The sequence below is a fragment of the Podarcis raffonei genome, chromosome 14 (assembly GCF_027172205.1).
Source record: "Podarcis raffonei isolate rPodRaf1 chromosome 14, rPodRaf1.pri, whole genome shotgun sequence".
NCBI lineage: Eukaryota > Metazoa > Chordata > Lepidosauria > Squamata > Lacertidae > Podarcis > Podarcis raffonei.
The window spans coordinates 22,696,750-22,718,116 of NC_070615.1; the positions used below are offsets into that span (position 1 = coordinate 22,696,750).

General features: G+C 43.1%; 1 long non-coding RNA gene across 12 annotated transcripts in view; it reads left to right on the forward strand.

Annotated features, from left to right (window-relative positions):
• The window catches only part of LOC128401712 (uncharacterized), a 64,063-nt gene that overhangs the window by 2,266 nt on the left and 40,430 nt on the right, over positions 1-21,367 (forward strand). For 6 of the 12 annotated variants that reach the window (XR_008327518.1, XR_008327511.1, XR_008327521.1 and 3 more), the window contains exons 2-3: positions 16,056-16,216; positions 17,815-17,875. This is a non-coding gene — a long non-coding RNA (uncharacterized LOC128401712). Of the gene's footprint in view, positions 1-16,055; positions 16,217-17,814; positions 17,876-18,758; positions 18,934-21,367 lie in introns of all 12 variants that reach the window. The other 6 variants (XR_008327516.1, XR_008327522.1, XR_008327515.1 and 3 more) reach the window with 5 other exon arrangements.

Sequence of the window (21,367 nt, forward strand, 5' to 3'; positions counted from 1 at the left end):
TTCACTCTCTGTCATAGGATCCCCTCGATCTGGAGCGTTTAAAGCGACCCACAGATATCTGAGGTCCTTTATGTGCTTGTCAGACTTGGTGCTAATTTAAATAAAACAAAAATACCAACAAAGATAACCTCCCCTTGTGTTAATACAGACACCCCCACCACCACAATGGGAAGGAAAAGCACCTTTTGAAGTCTCCCCCGAAAACTGCTTCTGGGGTTGCCCATAGAATTGTTCTTAATTTTGCACAAAGTGTGGGTGGGAGGGATTCAGTCTGTACAGATTGTTGTTGTTTAAAAATTACAAGCGGCCACAAATTTCGTTTACTTATCTGAGCTTTAACAAAAAGAAGAAGAAGAAGAATATATGGGGGATGCACTTAATTTAATAATGAGAGGGGAATGTGCGTGTGTGCGTGGAATATCACCGAAGGTACCTGGGAAAAAACCGTACTGTGAATAAATGTCACAGGTGACAAAAGGATCATACCTTTCCTTTCCTTCTGCTAATTTCTTAGATTCCCCACTCCCGGCCTTTAAAAGATGCTTCTGCAATTAACTCCACCACCTCCTCCAGCGTTAATTGCATGTTTACAGGGCTAATGAAATTTACAAATGGGTTTGGCCCACCTCAAACAATGATGAAAAACTAGAGAAGCAAGTTTAATTACGTCCACCGAGGAGGTTTGCTTGGCGAGGGTGGGGGGAGAGGAAAGACAGGGTATTGATCAGAGGGGGGGGGGACGGGGGGAAGGTGACTCATTTTCTACAGGTCATTAATGACCTTAGATTATAGGCCTGTAAAAAAAAAAAATCCCCTTTCTTGGGAATGCCTTCGAATGATTGAGACTCATCCCAGTCGGATGGATTTTGATGATGGTTCTGGTGGGGGCACCTTCTATCAAAACGCACCCCTAAATCCTTCGACCAAGGCCAGTCTTCCCAAAAGAGGAACCCCCCAAAACTATATTTAATTCTTCTTAGAGTCTCTCTTTGCTTGTATGTAATAGAATTACAGTTCCTCTTGTTTTCGCTGCTGATATAATTATCAATACCTTTCAAAGGATGTCCCTTTCAGAAATCCTTCAGACACACGTCTCCCCTTCTGTGTTGTGAGAAGAAGGGAAAGCGGAGAGGAAAGATTTGGGGCGGGGGGGGGCGTTTAAAGAAGAGAATTCCACCAGCTACAAATGGATTCAGTCTCCAGCCTCAGCATTATCCACCCCCTCCTGCAGATCAGCCTTTCCAAAGTTTGACTGAAGTTATGAGGATATCTGAGGCTTTGCTATGGAGAGGTCAGAGGTGAAGACTATTTTAACCCTAAAAAAGCATGCCGGTCTCCCTACACCCAGAGTGAATGCTCCTGCCCCCCCTTACCCCAAAAGCAGAACAAAGCATGACTCGGATTTCTCTCTCTCTCTCTCACACACACACACACACACACACACACACACACACACACACAATCTTTAAAATCCGAGTCACATAAGAGTAATACGATGGAAGCTCCAAAGTATTGCATTTAAGATCCTTCCTTCCTCTCTGTCCTTCTCTCTCTCTCTCTCTCTCTCCCACCCCACACTCCAGTTTTTCCAAGGAACTGGCTGAGGTTTTTTTTTTTTTTTTTGGTCTTAGGGGGAATAGTGGGAGGGAGTGTTTGAATGGTATGAAAGGGACGAAGAAGGTCCCGGGCAATCGATTTTTCTTGTCCTCTCTGTCTTTTCGGATCAGTGCCTTTCAATGGGCATGGAGGTGCTCTTTCAGACACAAACTTGTGCTACATTTTCTGCCTGTATTCCTGCTAAATACAATAAAATGCTGGACAGATTCCACACTCGCACTCACACAAATGCACAAACACACGCACATACACCTCTTCCACACCCTCTTTTCTTCTTCCTTTGGGTAGAAAGCCCTCTAATTAAATTGTTTGATATGCCCAGTCAAGACAGGGCAATTTAATATGCATTAGTATAAAGATATATTGTGCGAGGAAGCGTTTTTCTACTTTTCCTTATTAGCAAAAGGGTTTTTTTTGGGGGGGGAGAGAGGGAGGAAAGGGCTCCTTTTAAACATCCAGACATTGACAGAAGAGGGTGCCTTAGTTCTCTTCACTCCCCCCCCCCCAATTCCTATTTTACCTGGATGGAGCAGGATATTTATTTATTTTTAAAAAGGGAACTCGCAGAATCTCGGCACGTACTCAAGTTCTTAAGAAACATGCCCTTTGTATTTCTAGCCCATTTGAACACCCTGGGGGCTTACTTCAGAGTTACCGCGCATAGGATCGGGCTGCAGGTCGGTGAGAAAGGAAGGTGTCGGTTTCGCAACCCAAAAAGGCCTTCCGAAGGAGAAATTTGAGGATGAGTGTTTGCTTGTTCATTTTTTTTCTTGGGGAATAATTGGGTTCCCTATCCCCTCCTACCCCTAAAAGCACTGGAAGTTACGCATTCTCACGACCATGTTCTGGGGTGGCGGTGGAAGAAAACCTAACTGCGTGGAAAGCATCGTCTCTATAATTATACGATGGCTCTAAGAACTGCAGGCACCTATACGCTTATTTATGTTTGTTTTAGACGCTCACGTCCTTATGTTATTCCAGACAAACATCTGTCAGCTGGGAGACTCCGTGCCTATCCTTACCGGAGAGAGACATAGATGACTATGATATATATTATCAACCCAACAACACAGAAATACTACGCTCCCCCTCCCCCGTAGTGAAAGATACACCGAGTGGGCATGATCCAAACAAGTTTAACAGCATGTTCATGTTGCAGTCCCATGCACACTTCTTATGTGGGAATGAACCCCATTCAAGGGAATGCGCTGCAGGCGCCTCAATAGAAATCGTGAGAGCAATCTTATACTTGCCTAGTCAAGCTCGCTGAATTAAATGGGATTTACTCCCAGGTAAGCGGGTAAAGGACTGCAGCTTTAAGATGCCTTTCTTTCATTGTGCTTTTCTCTAACAGGACGTGAAAGTGTCTTAGCGTTGACTAAATCGCCTGTTTGTTTTTAGAGATACACGCTAGATTAATTTTGCCGCGTTCACACGAACCCTTTGGGTCCCCATTCCCAGCAACATCAAAGCTATGGGTCTCCCAGGTGTTTCCCTATGCTTGGAAGCGCAGGGAAAGGCCTGTTCAGACACAGAACGAGCCTTTTACCCTAAGATCCTCCCTGGCCACAACATGTGCCTGTCCTGTCGTGTGAACAAGCTGGCCTAACAATTTTCCTGCTTTATTGGCGCGTCTTATTCATTCTTATCCTAAACAGGCGGCGGCGGGGCAACCGTTTTAAGGCGATTTCTTCTTCCTTCTTGGGAAGGCAATAGTTGAATCGGTCTCCCTAGATGAGGTCAGAGAAAAGGTGGGCACATTTATCGGTGCGTGAAAGAGAGAGGGAGCATGACTGATGGACGGATGTGGGGAACGAGCGACAGATGCGACTAAAGAGATGGATCCATACTGCACGCATCTGAAGGACACGTGTAAATACTGCATGGACACGGATCCATACTGCACGCATCTGAAGGACACGTGTACATTTATTGCACATCTGCATTTCAGGGGTAAACGCTTTAGAGCTCTGTGGAGCCAGGGGTCATATTTTACCTCGAGGAAGTGCTTCCTCGGCCCGCACCTGGATCACAACGGGAAGCCATTTATGCGGAAAAACCGCGGTGCGGACCCCACTCGCACTCCAGTGCTGAGCCCACCCCCCATCCCGTCCATTATTTAATTCACTGGGCATGAAAGTCACTGTGAGGCTGCAGATCCAGGAAGGTGATCTGGGGGGTGATTATTCCCAAGGAATCCAGCGGGAATGAGGGGGTGACTTCGATTGAAACGCCCAGGTTCCAGACTCCTATAAAGGGAATAGGCAGTCTCTATCTATCTATCTATCTATCTATCATCTATCTATCTATCTATCTATCTATCTATCTATCTATCCATCCCAGCATGAATGGTATTTTTGATACCCGCGATTCCTTGCCCATTGTAGGTGGACTCCTACCAGAGAACTTAAATGGAAGTTTCGAAAACGTCTCCTATAAATTTAACTTGGCGTGCTCAGAATTATATATAAAATATCCCTCTCTCTGTGTGTGAGAGAAATTGTTCAGATAGAATCCCCCCCCCTCCTCTCGGCCGCTGCGCCTTCAATTTGGCAAGCGCGGCGATTTCAGAGAGTTTTGTTCCCACTGCGGGAGCGTAACTTGCGCGCTCTTTTGCCGAAAGTTTAGGTTTGTTTTGTTTGTTTTTTTAAAAAGGAGGCCGGAGGGGGAGAATCGACGGAGAGAGAGGAGAACAATTTTCGTGTCGAGAGCAGGAAATGGAGTGGAAGAAAGAGAGAGGCGGAAAGTATCAGGGTCCGAGCCCCTCGCCGCGCTCTTTTCCCGATTGCGCTGCTGCGCCGCGCGCATTTCAGGTGCAATAAAGCCAGCAGACTTATTTCCAAGAAGCCGCACGTAGGATCGGTGGGGGGCAATCTCTCCCTCTCCCTCCCTCCCTGCTGTCCCTGCGCTATAAGAGAAGGAGACGTCTGTCTGTGGCAGACCTCACCTCTTGGACAGCCCCCCTCCCTTTGAGACTGAGCTAGCTCTATTGATCCAGAGGAGACGCTAGAGGTATCACCAGGCTAAATATTTACCGATCACACACAAACAGTCAGGTTACCCGAACGATTTTTCCCTCCCCTCCTTCTCTTTCTTCCTCCCCCCCTTTTTTTTACTGCGCGGAGAGCGTAGTGGAAAGGGAGAGAGGGGGGCAAATCATTTTATTAGTGTGTATAAAGCAAAGAACACATTCTAAGCAGGAGTGTTTTAAGATGTGTCTTCAGCGGGATGAAAAGAGTTAGCGAAATCGATACGGAGTGATTAGGAGCTCCCGGAGTGTCGCGGGTGTGGGGGGAGCGAGAGAGCGCAAGCGAGCTGTGAATTTCTTATATTTGCTAATCTCAGGTTAAGGGGAAAGAAGGAGAGCGCAACTCAAAGAAAGAGGAGTCTGGACGCGAAAGCCGAAGATTTTCAGGCACGGTGGGGCGGGGTGGGATGGATAGAAGAATGAAATCGAACCAGGACTGTAAAATGCTGGCACACATTTCCTTACCCGGATTCCCCCAACGCCTCCCCCATCTCCACCCGCGAAATAGTCCCTCTTAGTTAGAGGAAGGCGAAAGAAAACCTGGAGGATTTCTCAATTAACCCTCTACGAAGCAAGCAATTGCATGTGCTTAATTCCCCCCTCTCCCCAGTTTTTATAACCGTGTTTATGGCACCTTACGATGGTACTTGGAGGGTATCTACGCGTGGATAAAATATAAGGGGTTTGCGGTTGTGAGAGAGACCGTCACCCAAAGATGTCAGAGAATTGTCAGCTCCTGGGGGTCCATTTGATGTCCGACTATTCCGCTGGTGAGGGTGGGGAGGCGGGCGCAGTAAATGGAGCGATTCAGATCGATTTGGAGAAGAGCGGCGTTTAAAGCTTGCTCCTTGGTTGAACTTTTCTCATTTTGCCCCAGCACATTTGCACTCCCCCTTCCACGAGAAGGGCTGTGTCCGGGAGACAGAAGGTTGTGGAACTGATAAGATGGCTGGGATGTGGGATGGGAGTTGGTGCGTGTGTGCTCCTTTCAAAAGAAGGATCTTAATAAACGCACACCTCGACAACTTGAAGAGAGAGAGATGTTTGCTTCTCTTTCCTCTCCTGGGGTGTCTTCATTTCAGCTCACGGAAAGGTAGCAGGAGCTGAAATGTACAGCGGGAGAACAGGCGGAGATCTTGCAAAGAAAACCCCAACCTCAACCCCTAAGCACAAACACACGTTTTCCGAAGGGATAGAAATGTTGAACCGAGTCTTCACATTGCAGTTCTTCCAGAAAGTCAACTTGTTTCCAAGGAAAGTTCTCTCAAAGTGGGGCAGTTTGGCTAAGGAGGCATTTGTAAGAGAGAGAACCCCCCCCCGCACTTCCCTTCGGGTAGACATTAGAGTTAAGAAGCTGGAGGGGGGCGGGTCAACTAACTGGCTACATAAATCGAAAGGGGGGGAGAAGCCTTTCCGTAGAACTGCACGACCTTGAGCTAAACTCCCCCCCCCATACAAATGATCTCCATCACCGCATCAGGGGGTGGGGTGGGGAGTCAAATTTACCTCGATATTTTTTAATGGCTACTTTTTCAGAGTCTACAATGCTGGTTGGTTTAAATTCTACCAAACCCCGGATTAAAGTTACAGTTCTTAACAGTCCAACATTAATTTTTGTGTGTGTTAAAAAACCCACAAGAAAAAAAGAAAAAAGGGGGTGCGCAGCGTCCATTCCCCTCTTTGACTAATTCGTTAGATTAGAGATAGGAAAAGTTTGACCTCAAAGGTCGGGAGCAGCTGGGTTTCATTAACTCTTGCAGCCCCAGCACAGAACCGAGGTTGAAGACCCAAATTTAAAGCGGGGTGGAGGACGGAGGTGTGACTACGGGGTAGGCGTAATGTTTGAAATAAAATAGAAAGGGGGAAAGCTATGGTAGATAGTGGGTCTAATATCTGCAGGGTTTTATTTGGGTGTGTGTGTGTGTGTGTGTGTGTGTGTGTGTCTGTGTGTTCCCCACCTGATTCTTGGAGTCTAGTTTAAATGTCTGGAAAAAGAAAACAACTTTTATTATTAAGTTAAAGCAGAATTTAAAACAGGGCAGCCCAATCCTATGCACGTTTCCTCGAAAGTAAGTCCCACTAGGCTCCAAAGGACTCCCCTCACCCCCAGAATGTGCACAGGGTCGTAGCTTCCCCATCAATTAACTGCTGCCAGTTATAGATGCATTCCCTAATCACAAATTTCAAAATGTGGATTTTAATTGGAGCTGTAAAAAGAAGAGAGAGAGAGAGAGATGTTCTGTGAAGCGATCTAAGCACATCTCTTGATTCCTGAAATTCCTTTTAAGAGGTGATGATGGTGGAATTGGGCCCCACGATATGAACTCTCTGCATCCTATAGCTGAGAAAGAAAGGAGAAAATACATCTTAATTCACAGGCCACCTTCATGTTACCCATCTGGAGTGATTCACATTTATTGCAGCACATTGGTATGTATTGCAATCAGTTAATTTGTTGATGAATCATGTAAAATCAGAAGCAACCCTTTTATGAGTTGGTAGCCAAATATGGCAAGTACTTTTACAAGAGGACAGTCATAAGCAGCCTTTCACACACAGGAAGTCTGCACGGATATAACTAGCATGCAGTAGAAATGTATGTGTACAGGCATGGTAAACATGCATATGTATGAAATATGTATAAATATACATGTATGTGTTTGCAGGTGCACTGTGCACTCATATAATATCTAAATGTGCAGATAGATACTTCCACTACAAGATGTTCATAAGAACACACTACATCTCACAATCCTGTTTGTAAGATTGCTTATTTTGCACAGTGAGCCTCTTTATCAGACAAAAATGTGAATTTTAAAGGAAGCAGGAAAGTTGACCTCTACAGTTAACATAGCTGCAGCAATGGATGCATCCCCCCCTCCCCGGAAGCCCTGGTCCAAAAAATGATTTAGCCTTAGGAGGAAGGGAAAATGTATCTTTATGTAACTGCTGGAATATTTTTTTTGTTTGAACCTTTTAAGCTCACTGCCTCCTCTACATTGAAGGGGTGTGTGTGTGTGTGAGAGAGAGAGTGTGAGAGAGAGAGAAAAACTGTAAACATCTATCTGTTCTGAGCCATAATTTTAGAATATTTTAACTGTTCTTATATTCTGAATTGATTCCTTGATTCCCATTTCATTAAAAAAACAAGTTGCATGTTTCAAGCCAGCAGGTTCTATAATGCACACACACAAAAATCATTGTACAGGAGCCATCATATTCCTATTTTAATGGTTTTCTCTCCCATCTGAAAAAGAGACCAACTATAAAGAAATGAATGCATGTTCAAATAAATAAATATGTTGAAAAGTGAGATCCATATATACTAAAGGCATAGTCAAATTATTTTGATAGCTTCCTGTTATTTTTGACACAGGCATTCCAAGGACTGGTAACAATGAAACAGTTTCCAAATGTTTTCATTCAACTGAAAATGCCAGTTGGGGGGGGGGGGAAATTAAAATAACCCAGATTACAGAAACCTTTCCTTTCCTTTCCTTTCCTTTCCTTTCCTTTCCTTTCCTCTCCTCTCCTTTCCTCTCCTTTCCTTTCCTTTCCCATAACAAATATTTTCAATAACCTGACAAGAAGGAAATCTTGTGGAGTCATTTCTGGTGGTTTTTTTTTTTTTGAAGCATATCCCCAAACTAAGGAACAAAATTGCCCCCAAACATGGAAATCAAGGGCTTTAAAAAAATCACATCCCTTAAAAAACAACAAAACAGAATCACTTTAGACTTCTCTGCATGTATCTATATTGCAAGCCAATGTTAAACAAATGGGAGCTCAAATTAATTCAATGTGACATTTTATTAGTTTCTAGGCCCTATGTTAAGGTTTATCTAAACAAAGAACTGGCATTTGGATCACACTATAAACCTGAACTGATCTATGGGCTGAAGCATAAAGGAGAAGCTCTCAGTCGAGAACCCATATGACTTTAGCAGATAGAAAAAACAGCAACCCACAAAACCCACCACATATTAACGAGCCTTGTAATTATTAGCGCACCCTTGATCCTCTTGCTTGCAAGAGCCTAGGATTTCCTTGCAAAGATTTTAAGTGCCTCTTTAAGATGGTGTCTCCTAAAATGAGTTAAGACGAACTGCTCTCAAACAACAGTTGAATACTTGTCTAAAAGGGGATGTTTAAACTCTACTTGTTTGCCCATCTGCCCCCTGCCCTCAAATTGACTTTTTCTTGTCTCATTCCTCTTCCCAAGGATGACACTAAGTTTAGTATCAAATATTATTTTCTGTGTTGCTGTTCTAAAAATAAAGTAAGCAAACATTTATTTTCATAATCTGGCAGTTTAAGAGGGGTAAATGGAATGAAGACCACATCACATTTAAGAGTTAAATCGCAACTAGAAAAAGCAGTTATGAAGTACCAGAAACAATGGAAATGGTATCTGTGGTTGTCAGATAAGCTTGTTGTGAAAGTTGCAAAATACATTTTTGTGAAAAATGAAGTTTTAAACACCTCTCATAGGCATCTTTCCTTATGATCACCCCCCCACCTAATAATACTACCACAATCAACTTCCTCTATGCCATAGGATCAATGTAGCTGTATGTATGTACTGTGTTATATACAGGCTGTCAACCAATTAAAAAATCGAGTCAATTAATAAGTTGCCTTTTCACCAGTTAATTGATTGATCAATGAAGTACATTGGCATGTTACCAAAAAAACTCAAGGGGTCCCATTTTGACTTACTGAAAGAAGTGTGAAGAAATTTTCAGTGTTATAATCATTTCCTTCCACCCCCCCTTCCCTGTTATGGGGACAGAATAGAATCAAAATAGGCTAAAATAAATACTGAACTTTAACCTGTGTCCTTAATGATCAAAACTGGCCTCTACTTTAGTTAATTAATCTACCAATTAAACCAATATTCCAGTTAAAGCACATACACACTTGGTTAAAATAATCTCATCCATAACACCTCTCTATCCCACTCTTTCACCGTTTCATTCATTGCTTTAGATTCTGTATTCTAAGGTGTATTTCCAGAGATCTATTTATTTAGCAGAACACAACATTCTTTTGCGCCTCTACTGCACTTGTATGGGTGCCTGATGCGCAGCACTGAGTCTCCCTGAGACTTAAGAAGGAGAACTCACAATAACATTTGTACATTTGGTAATTAAACACCTGCATCTTGCATTCTGAAAGTTGATCTTGCAAAGTTTGCCATTTTTCATCCACTGCAACTATTTTTGTTTAAAGGTTACATTTAAATATATCCACCTTGTTCTGGCAACCACATTTCAAGCTATTTTACAACCATGTTTGTGTTTAGTACAGTTCTGTGATTTTAAAGTCTCTCTCTCTCTCTCTCTCTCTCTCTCTCTCTCTCTCTCTCTCTCTCTCTCTCCTCTCCCTCTCCCTCTCCCTCTCTCTCTTATGAAGCTTGTCCAATTTTAAAGGACATCATAATTTTTGGGGCCTGGGGAGGGATTTTTTTTACATTACTTGAAAGCCACATGCTTCTGTCATGGTGTACATTGTAGATGATCAGGGTATGGTTTTGCCATAATGTAGTGTTTACACCCCCCCAAAGCTCCTGTAATTTATCACTTTAAAAAAATCGTCCTAATTTTGGCCCACTTCAAGCATCTGTATTTTCATCTTTTTGGGTTTTCATATAGAAGAGGAAATTGACAAGCTCACAGCCACAGAATCTTAGAGCACGTCTGTTTTTGAAATAGAGGCTAGGGGTCAAAGGGCAGGGAGTTTTACTTTTATTATTATAATACTTTTAATAGTTTTAAGTTTCAGGGCAACAATGCAGTCATTTTGATAAGGGAGCTCATGTGTTTCTGTGACACATAAACCCCCCCTCTAAATAACAAAAAGAAGAAACTATACCCCTGCTAAATTAAAAAACAGGGCATATGTTAAGTATATGTTAAGTATGGTTCATATTATGGACTTCAAAATTCTTTGCCATTGCAGGGAAAGTCTCAAACATTTCCTGAACTCTGTATACAGCCTCAAAATAGAGGGTTTTGTTTTCAAAGTTGTTGACAAGCACCCTTTGGCATACTTAAAATGGAGACCATTTAAGTTCTAATCAGAGTAGATCCATTGAAGTTAATGAACCTAAGTTAGAGTTGTCCATCAATTTCAGTGGTCTACTCTAAGCAGAACATATATTGGCCATCACTTGATGTTTTCAGCAACATACATTTTACTGACTGGTTAACTGAGGTTTCCTAAGCCATATGGGAGAGAACTTTTCCCTCATAAGCTGAAACACTATTTCATGTCTATGACATTTCATGGCTACCTGGTCTAGTAAGTCTTCATCCACTCTCTGCTGGGTCTACCAAATTTGAATCAGCAAAACTTGTCTTCTTATAATTTCATTCATAAGGAAAATTCTATGATGCCAACAATGACGGTTTGTAAGTTTCAAGAAAGGAGAGATCTTTCAACTTTAATGCTATGGTCCTTGTGTTGTGTTTTCAGATCCTATTAATTTATTTTAAACCAGTAACATTCCATTGGTAAACCACAGGGCTTCATGAGCCAGCAAACAAGCATATATATCACAACGGAACCTAAAAACACCCAAAACTAAAAGAAGCATCAAAGCATGCCAAAAGCAGCAGAGAAGAAGGAGTGCGCTGTTTTCAGATTCTTTGTAAAAGTCATGGTGCCATAGGAAACTGCTTTATTCGGAGTCATCCTATTGGTCCATCTAGCTTAGTAGTGTCAACACTGACTGGCAGTGGTTCTCCATGGTTTCAAACTGAGAGTATTCACAGCCCTACCTGACAATGCTGGGCTTGGAAACTGGGACATTCTGGGGGCAATGACAATGCTTTATCACTGAACTATGGCCCTTACCCTGATGGCAAGTCAAGGGAAGGGTGTTCCAGAGCTTAGGCACCACAACCAAAAACTCCATTCTCTCTGCTGATATCCATCTTGCTCCATTCTTTCTGAATAACCTCTTAATGATCTGGAAAACTCACATGGGTGTGTACAATACTCTCTGGGTACCTTCATTCAAAGCCTTTTAGGGCTTGTGCATATGCAGGTGATATGTTAGTATGTGTTTGTAGTGTTTTTTCAGAGGGTTGTACTAGCTAGATGAACCTTGGGGTATCTTACAACTCTGCAAGTCTTTGATTCTATGTACCTGATATTTCACCCAAGTTCATGGACTTCTTAACTGGAAGAGTCCCTCAAATGGAAGAGGATGCCTTCACCCTGGTATGCCCCCCCTTTATCACATACACAGCTCACCAAGACAACGACAAGAATCCACCAAAAGCATACAGATCAATATGGCTAACCTGATTAAAAAACACCCATCCCACTCACACATAAAAACAAAGTTCACCACAGCCAATCACAAACAAACAACCACACCCTAGACCAACCCCAACCTCTCTCACCACCAAAGGAACACAAGCGAATAGTAAAGAGAACCCGCACAAGCGACACTGACACAAAACTCCACACATTAAGTAAAATAGAAACATTGCCACCTGACTCTACCCCCACTCACCATGGCCCCCTCCACCTCTTTCCCCCTTTTCTTCCTAATGTAACACTAATGTCTCAACAAATGAAACTGATCTGTAGAAAATGTAACTTGCAAAAAGAGTCATTGCACATACTTTTGTGAACCAAGAAATCTTTAATAAAAATACATTTTAAAAAACACACTGGGAAAGTCCCTTGCTACCAGAGTCTGTGGGGGTCCATGCATATAGAAAAGTAACCTATAGACTAGAATGGAGTGTCTCCAGAGAATATAGGAGGCCCTTCCTGTTCTAGGGTGCAGCCCAGGAGTTTGGGACCTCCTTATCAACCCAAGTGACCAGAGTGGTGATGCAAACAGAACAGTCTCCTCCTGCATCTTTAGTAGGAGCAAATAAGCTTTGTCTTTGTTAATCTTTGCTTCCTGAGCTGCTTATTATAGGGTCCCTTAATAAGATTCAGAGCAACCTCTGGATTCCCCAAACGGCTGTCTGAAAACTTCTGGCTAAGCCAGGTGACCACTTTGACAACATCTAGGTCTCTCCCAGCCATTTTCAGAAAGAGGATCACATTCTGCCCCCCTTCTCATATTTTGTTGAAGATGTAGTGTTTGTTTGTTTGTTATGCTCCTACACATCAAATTAGAAAAAGCACAAAGATTTCTGTGATCTGCAATTGAAGGCAACTCAAGAGAGAAAAATAAAAATTTCAGAAGCAAGGATGGGCGATTATAGAGAATTTATTGAGTGGTGTATTATTGTGGGATTAATTTTTTGGGGTGGGTGGGAGGCAAAGCTGTGACTGGAGGGCAGGAGAAACACTGGCTGTCCCCCCCCTTCTCAAGGCATTGCTAACTTTTATGATATTTCTCCCTGCTCGCGCTCTCTCTCTCTCTCTCTCTCTCTCTCTCTCTCTCTCTCTCTCCTTTCTACTATCTGCCTTTGTGCCTTCAGGGGCAGTGAAAGAAGACTGCCGATTCTAGATTGCTTTCAGAGTTTGCTTTGCTGATGATGGATTACCATGTCAATTTAAACAGCATAGGATTAATTTGTTTCAATGATTTCTCTTTAGGCTGAATGCCAGCCTTTTCCCCCTTCTTGTTGTTGCTTTCTATCTCTCCCTTTGCTCTTCAGAATAAGAATAAGAAAAGAAAAAATGCTGTCCAGCACCAAATCCCTTTCAATGCCCCCCCTTTCTAAAAAAAGGGACAATAATAGAAATGGACAAGTTAGGTGTAGAGTTGCAATACAGTCGCAGCTTTGAGTGTGTGTTTTTATCTCATTTGCAAAGGCTGAAGCCTCCTGTCAGTCACATTAAAATGAAATTGGATCTAACATTTATTCAATAAATACTTCTCTTGTAGGTAATCCAGAGCAGAGTGCTTTTGACACACAAGGACTTAATTTATCTCAGATAAGAAGTTATTAATATCGTACATTTAAACTTGCCACCTACAGTAAGGTCATTCAGATCTTTAATGTGATTCAGAAAAACGAGTTTGAGGGGAAGAAGGGGACCAAGTTTGAGATGGCATTCTATGTGTCAGAAGTGGGAGGGAAACACAATAGTTAGTGCCAAGGAAATAAGGTTCTATAGTGGAAACATTGACCATCCTTTCCCCTCAGCCTGAGTTCGTTGCAGAGTTCATTGCTTTTGAACCTGACTTTTCCATCTGCAAAGCAGGAATGATAGGAACATAAGGAGGCTGCCTTACACCCAGTCAGATCATTGGCCCACCTAGTTCAGTTCTTTCCATCCTGACTGCCAGCATCTCTCCAGGGTTTCAGGCAGGGAACATTGCCTGGTCTTCCTGGAGATCCTTGGGGTTCTATCTGGGACCTTATGCATGTAAAGCACATGCTCTACCACTGAGCTATAGCCCTTCCTCAAGAAGTGAGGAGGCTGTATTATTTGCTGGTCAAACAGTTTGTCCAACTAGCTTGGTATTGTATACTCCAGGTGTGAGGAACCTCTGATCCTCCCGATGTTGCTGAACCACAATTCCCATCAACATAGGCAACGGCCAGGGTTGATGAGAGTTGTAGTTCAGCTACATCTTGGCAGGCTAATCTTCCCACACACCAGAATCAGCTCTCCTTGAATCCCAAAATGAATCTTTTCCAGTCCTACCTGGAGATTTTGGACATCAGACCTGGGACCTTTTGGATGCAAAGCTCCTGTTCTGTCACCGAGCCACAGGCCTTCTCTGAATGTTGTTTCCACCCTACTCTGTATAAATGCCTGATCTGTATAAAATGTAGTGGGCGAATCTTCCCGCCTGCCAAGACATATATCGTATGTACCAGAAGGTTCTTATGGCAACCAGACAAACTGCTTCAAAATCAACCCAATAGGTGCAACGTGGGCTTTTACACTTTTGTGTAACAATGCATTTATGTATAAAAATTTTCAGGCACCTCCATAGGTGTGATGAGGTGGTTAAAAGATCAGAAGCAGGAATGCTAGCTTAAGTGATCTTAGACATGCATTGGAGGAGAGAAGCGTATCATTTGGAAGGGTGGCAGTCAACTTCCCCCAACCTGGTGGCCTCCAGATGTTTGGACTACAACTCCCACCAGCCCCAGAGCTGTGTTTGTTGGGGCAGAGGAAAGCAGTATTCTAAAACATCTGGAAGGCACCAGGTTGGGGAAGAGTGGCTGAACTAAAGCCCATTCTGCTTATTTATTTGATCAATTAACAACGTCTCACATCGTATGATGTAGCCACCTTTATTAATTATTTAATTAAGTGTATTTATATCCCCCTTTCTCCCAAGTTGGTCTTCAAGGCAGCTTACATTTTTTTTTTTATAAAAAAACCCCCATTATAAAATACAAAGTTAGAAAAACAAACTAGTTAAAAGCAATAGTTAAAATACAGTACGCTAAAACACATTTAAAACAAGCATCAAAGTACAGTTTGCCCTTACAGAAGGCAAATGGTCAGCTTTGTATTATGATCATTCTACCTTGCTGAAGCTAAGGTTTGCCTGGGTCATATTGGTACTTAGATATGTGACTACCTAGGGACTCCCTCGTGTGGCACCTTGGGTTCTTTTGAAGAAATGTGGGATAGGAACACAGGATCATGGGAAACGGCTTTATGCCAAATCAGACAATTGGTCAAACTAGCTCAGTGTTGTCAACATTGACTGGTAAAGGGTCTTCAGGGTTTCAGGCAAGGTTCTCTCCCAGACCTATCTGGAGATGCAGGGGATTGAACCTGGGACCTTCTGCCTGCAAAGCAGATGCTCTACCACTGAGCCATCTACTATCTTCTCTGTAGATTGAGAAGATGACTGGAGGGCAGGCTGGTTTCATGCAAGAAGTCTTGGTCCCAAGTTGTTGAGGCCATTGTATGCTAACAACAAAACATATGAAGCAATATACCATATTGGACCATTGGTCCATCTAGCTTGGTATTGCCCACACTGGGTTGCAGCAGCTCTCCAGGGTTCCAAGCCCTTTCTGGAGATGCTGGGGACTGAACCCATGACCTTCTACACGGTGTACATCTAGTTCCCAGAAGGTGACCCATCCAGGTTCTGACCAGATCCAGGCCTCTTGTAAGGTGACAACCTCCTGTGCCTTCAGACCATACTCTGGGACGTACCATTATTTCTGGGATTTATCATAAAATCTGCTTGTGATATCCTAGTAAGTTGATGTCACAGACAACAAATGGAGGAGGAACTTTCTGGTTCACCTCTCATCACCATGCAGTACAATCTCATGCATAATTACTTTTGGAAATAGATCTAGCAGTTTCCTGGGGGGTTTACTTCTGAGTAAGTGTGTTCAGGATTGTGGTCTTGTCTACTTCATGATGTGACTTCTTATTGATGAAGATAATCTACTTATATAAAACAAATAAGGATGCCAATTAAAGTTACTTTTTCCATTTATCCTAGGAATTCTTGAGGATGGTTCTAATGGAAAGTGTCACGTGACAGTGCCACATATTTTCTAGAAAAAAGGAAGAAAGCAAGCACAGAGAACTGTTGACAGACTTGCCCAGGGGAGCATTTTCTCCACGTGGTATAGAAATCTGCCCCACCTTTATGTGCAGAAGGTAACGTTTGCATAGGTTACACATCTTTGTGTATGTAGAGGAGAAAGATAAAATGAATCAAATTTGTGGACCATATAGGCATATGCAAAGAACACATGAGGCCCATGCAGATGTTCAGAATCCATGGTAATGAAGGCATGGGGAGAAGGGATTGTGACTTTTGCACAAGTTCCTGGTGAGCACATATTTGTCCGAAAGCCTGACTGCTGCACTAAATGCACACAAGCTCTCTCTGAGCAACCAAGAACCTTGCAGAAGGCAGTGCCCTCAGTTGCACATACAGTAGGACATTATGTGGATGCAGGAGGTGTGATCCCATCCACCTCACATGCATAAGAACATAAGAAGAGTCTGCTGGACTAGTCTAGTCCAGCCAATGACTAGTCTAGTCCAGCCAATGACTAGTCTCGTCCAGCATCCTGTTCTCACAGTGGCCTGTGGGAAATCAGCAAGCGGGACCTCACTAGGTGACCTTGGGTTGGTCCCTACCTCTCTGCTTAACCTACCTCATAGGGTTGTTGTAGAGATGAAAAATAAATGGGAGGGAAGAACCATGTACACTGCTTTGAGCTCATTAAAGGAAATGTGGCATATAGCTGTGATTCACAAATAAAAGAAAAAGAGCCTTCAACAATGAGACCACACACTGCTCATTGGTGTGATGGGTGTTAACGCAAGTGTCCCTAGTTTCTTAAGTAAAATCCCCATTGAGCATAGAGGGATTTATTTCAATGTAAACACGCAGTGCATCAGGCTACCTAAGACCAGAAGAAGAGTTCTGCTGGATCAGGCCAAAGCCCATTTAGTCCAACACCCTGTTCTCAAAGTGGCCAGTCAGAAGCCACAATGGGAAAGTCCACAAGCAGGACTGAGGGCAGCCCTCCCATGGTTCCCAACAACTGGTTTTCAGAGGCATACTGCCTCCAACACAGTAGGTAGAACATAGCCCAGAGGCTAGTAACCATTGATAGTTTGAGTGGGAGAGGATATCAAAAGACAGATCAAGGGAAGGAAGAAAAGGAAAGAAGAGAAGAAAAGAAAAAGGAAGTCATGGTGTACGTAGGGGGTGTCTTCTTCCAAAGTACTTGACCCACCCAGACAATTTTCCATGTCTAGTTTCCTCTGCTAACAAACTAACAAACTCCAAATGACCCCATTTAAATTCTGAGGGGTCTTTGGCAAAACACACACAGCCATTTTGCGCCCATCTTGTTTGCCCACCACGAGGATCCCAGAGCATAATCCATCTTTAAATATTATGGGTCTAATTTGACTGAGCAATATTTGTTCGCGCGTTGGCAGCTAATGTAAGGAAAACAAAAAAGGGGGAATCCCGGGAGTTGTACAGTTGGGATCTGCGTGGCCGCATTAACCTCGAGTCGCTTCCTGTAGTGGAGTCTGAGCTTAGGACTCAAGTGGCGCTTGACAGATGTGTGTTAAAAATGGATAAACTAGGAAGGGAAGGTTTTGAATTCTCGACACTCATCTTAACCTTACGCTACTAGTAAATCACAGTGTTCCAGAGGCCTCGTTTCAGATATCGCCTTACAATATATTTTGCATCTTTCTCCTCCCGCCCTCCACCCACTAAAATGGAGCGTCGTGATGAATGGACACAGCAGGGTTTGGTGCGCTGTCTCAGTGATCGCAACTGTACAGGTTAGTGGCTGAATTCCACAATTTAATTTCTCCCAGGTTTTCATTTTAGTCCTGTTTGAAACCAGAAAGAAAAGCCACCCCCACAAAAACAGCATTTTTCTCCCAGCACAGTGTATGAAGGGTGCAATTTCACATTTTAGGAGTTCTTATCAAATTTAAAAGGTACTTTGGATGTAGTCAAAATTAAATGCCCTCAAAGCAGTATATTTTAATTCCCCTGCTTCGTATTTCATCATAAGCATTCACTCCTTCTTGGTTGCAGTCCCTCACCTGAAGTGCTGGCCTACCTTACAGTGTTGCTGTTCATAAGAAAAACAAGAATAATCATGTAGAGCAGAATCTTGTGCATTTTTTACTTACATGCAAGTCTCATTGTTTCCAGTTGGGCTTACTCCCATATAGCTGTGCAGGTAACCCTAAGACTAGTGTTGCAAATTGCAGGGTGATGGCAATTTAAAACACTGCAGTTGTTTCAAAACTGCAGTTGAAAACTGCAAGTGATGCGTTCAGCGGTAAATTCACCCTTTTGCAGCAACCCAGTATCTGATGGCTTCATACTACTACATATTACGGAGGAGAAGTTGAGAATGAGACAGAAAGGTTTGCTACTTATAAGGCCTCGCAAATTAGAAAATGCCTGTGTGACACTCAATAATAAGGACTTCTTGACTTACAGCTCTCATTTGAACCTGGCCACTTCACTCTATGCCTAACCCTCTGCCCACTAGGTCACATTGTTTCAGTTTTAGAAACTTAATGTTTCCCAAGTCTTGTTCAAGTTAGGGAAAAGCGTCGTCACACTTGAGTGGGGAAAAGGCTGGCAGGAGTTGCTAATTAAATGGACAGAGAGAATTAATTATTTCTTTTTTTTTTTTTTTTAAAGAGTACAATCTAGTCTCCCATTTTCACTTCTAGTGGAACCTTCAGTGAAGGCGTCTCCAAGTCTCCGGTGATGCCCAAGAGTGTTTAGATGGAGGGTCTAGATGGAGACACCTATTGAAATGTGTCTGAAGAAGATTAATAGGACTTGTCAGTGTTGGGAAAAGCACTGCTTTGCGGTAAATTTCTACCAGGAGAAGATGAATTACCGATGAATGCCGAGTTATCAACCCCATCACTATCATTCGACACTAAATCAAATTGAGCGGTTATCTGCAATCAGAATCCCCCCTCTCTCTACACACACACACACACACACACACACACACACACAGGCAATGCACACCTTTCGACTTAAGCCCTTTAAATATAGAAACACATGGGAAAGAACAATTCTTTCTCTGCTTCGTGCGTGAAGTAAAGGGGAGCTTTTTTAAAATACAGAAGGGGTCCTTTCAGAGATGGATACCCCAGGAAAGGGAAGAGAGAGAGAGAGAGAGAGAGAGAGAGAGAGAGGGGACCCCACTCTCTCCTGAAATGTATGTGTGTGTGTTTTGCAGATGCATTCTGCATTGTGTAACTGGTCACATCTGCAGCATACCTTTAAAGCACATAACTTTCCCTTAAAGATGCCTGGGAACTGTAGTTTGTTAAGGATGCTGGGTACTGTATCTCTGTGAGGGGTCAACTGCCATCTCCAGGATTCCCCTAACAGAGATACAGTACCCAGCATCCTTAACAAACTACAGTTCCCAGGCATCTTTGAGGGAAAAGTGTGTGTGTATATATAATATATATCTATATTGCAGGGACACGGGTGGTGCTGTGGGTTAAACCACAAAACCTAGGACTTGCTGATCAGAAGGTTGGCGGTTTGAATCCCCGTGACGGGGTGAGCTCCCGTTGTTCGGTCCCTGCTCCTGCCAACCTAGCAGTTCGAAAGCATGTCAAAGTGCAAGTAGATAAATAGGTACTGCTCTGGTGGGAAGGTAAACGGCGTTTCCATGTGCTGCTCTGGTTCGCCAGAAGCAGCTTAGTCATGCTGGCCACAGGACCTGGAAGCTGTACGCCGGCTCCCTTGACCAATAAAGCGAGATGAGCGCCGCAACCCCAGAGTTGGTCACGACTGGACCTAATGGTCAGGGGTCCCTTTACCTTTACCTATATATATTGCAGATATATGTGACCATTGTACAACAATGGATCAGTAGCAGCAAATTCATACTGGTCTGTGCACACAGCATTCTGTTTTATTAGTTGTTAGTTGCCATTTGGAGGGGCACTATTGTGCTATAGCACAACCACAGTGGAATCCCCCACAAAAACCACATTTGTTGTATAAGTTCCTCCTTGGATGTCCTTTTCATGGTGAATTCATGTTGAGTTTTATTTTATTTATCAAAATATGTATATGCTGGTATTCATAAAAAGTATACAAAAATTATACTTAAAAAACATACAGTAAAAACTATATAAACAATTAAAAAACATAAATCAGTTAATTATCATGGAAAGATGTATTCTCAATAGCCCTCATAACCCTGACAGAATACAAAAGTTTTTAAGCAGGCATTTAAAAGTTGAAACAGAAGGCTCCTGCTGAATCCCTTTTGGAAGAGTATTCCGCAATGCTGAGTTGATGACACTAAAAGCTTAGTTTCTTCTTGTTGTCAGATGAGCCTTGCCAGCTTGGGGAATGACCAATGATGCTCCTGTAGAGAATCTTAGTGACTCAGTGACAGGGCTCTGGTGGTCCCTGAGGTACCCTGGACCTAGGTTGTTCAGGGCTTTATAAATCAATACAAGTACCTGGAATCTGGCTCAGCAGAAGAGAGGCAGTCAGTGCAGACGCTTTAACAATGGTGTGATATGTTGTTGACTAAATGTACCCACCAGCAATTTCGCGGCCACATTCTGACCCAGCATGAGCTTCCAAACCAGACCCAAGTGCAGTCTCACATAGAGGGCATCACACTAATCCAACATTGAGGTTACCAACATATGAACTACAGTGGTTAGGCTCTCCCTGAGTCAAGCATTTCAACCTCTCCCTGTAGCTTGTACAGTGGTACCTCAGGTTACAAATGCTTCAGGTTACATACGCTTCAGGTTACATACTCCGCTAACCCAGAAATAGTGCTTCAGGTTGAGAACAGAAATTGTGCTCCGGCGGCGTGGCAGCAGCAGGAGGCCCCATTTGCTAAAGTGGTGCTTCAGGTTAAGAACAGTTTCAGGTTACGTACAGACCTCCAGAATGAATTAAGTACTTAACCTGAGGTACCACTGTACCTGCAATTTTTTTGGGGATGGACATTCTGCTTTGTTTCCAATTGGTTCATGTCCCATAGCTCCCTGCCGAAATCCTGCAACTTTCCCTACCGCAAACATCCTTTCTCTGTTATTGTTGTTGCCCTGCTGTTGTGGTGCTACATAGCACAAGAGGGACCTTCCAGATGGCAATAATGTGGTAACACTGGGAGCACTGCAGAACAAGTAAGAAAGTGGTACGATACCTGGATGGTCTGGTATAAATCCACTATGAATGCATTAATTTATCTACCGTTCACTATTGTATCAAGAACATGTTGCAGAACACACCTGCAAAAAGACTGA